The sequence below is a fragment of the Buceros rhinoceros genome, unplaced genomic scaffold (genome assembly GCF_000710305.1).
Source record: "Buceros rhinoceros silvestris isolate BGI_N320 unplaced genomic scaffold, ASM71030v1 scaffold4408, whole genome shotgun sequence".
Taxonomy (NCBI): domain Eukaryota; kingdom Metazoa; phylum Chordata; class Aves; order Bucerotiformes; family Bucerotidae; genus Buceros; species Buceros rhinoceros.
Genome location: NW_010424970.1, coordinates 828 through 1,071, shown reverse-complemented (window position 1 = coordinate 1,071; position 244 = coordinate 828).

Sequence of the window (244 nt, the reverse complement as noted above, 5' to 3'; positions counted from 1 at the left end):
GCTTGTCCATTAGGATCCTGGTGGAGATCACCGAGGAAGAGCATCTGCAAGTAAAATCCCCAACTGCTCAGTGCAAGCGGCTCCGGCTCCCTCCCGGTTTAGGAAATTAAGTCCCAAATTCCGACCCAGCAGAAATCCAATGTGGGCAGCTCCCCGGCAACTTACCGGTTTGCTTTCCCTCCAGCCACATTCTCCAGCTGGTGCTTCAGATAAAGACGCGGGAAGCACATGTGTGCTGCTGCTG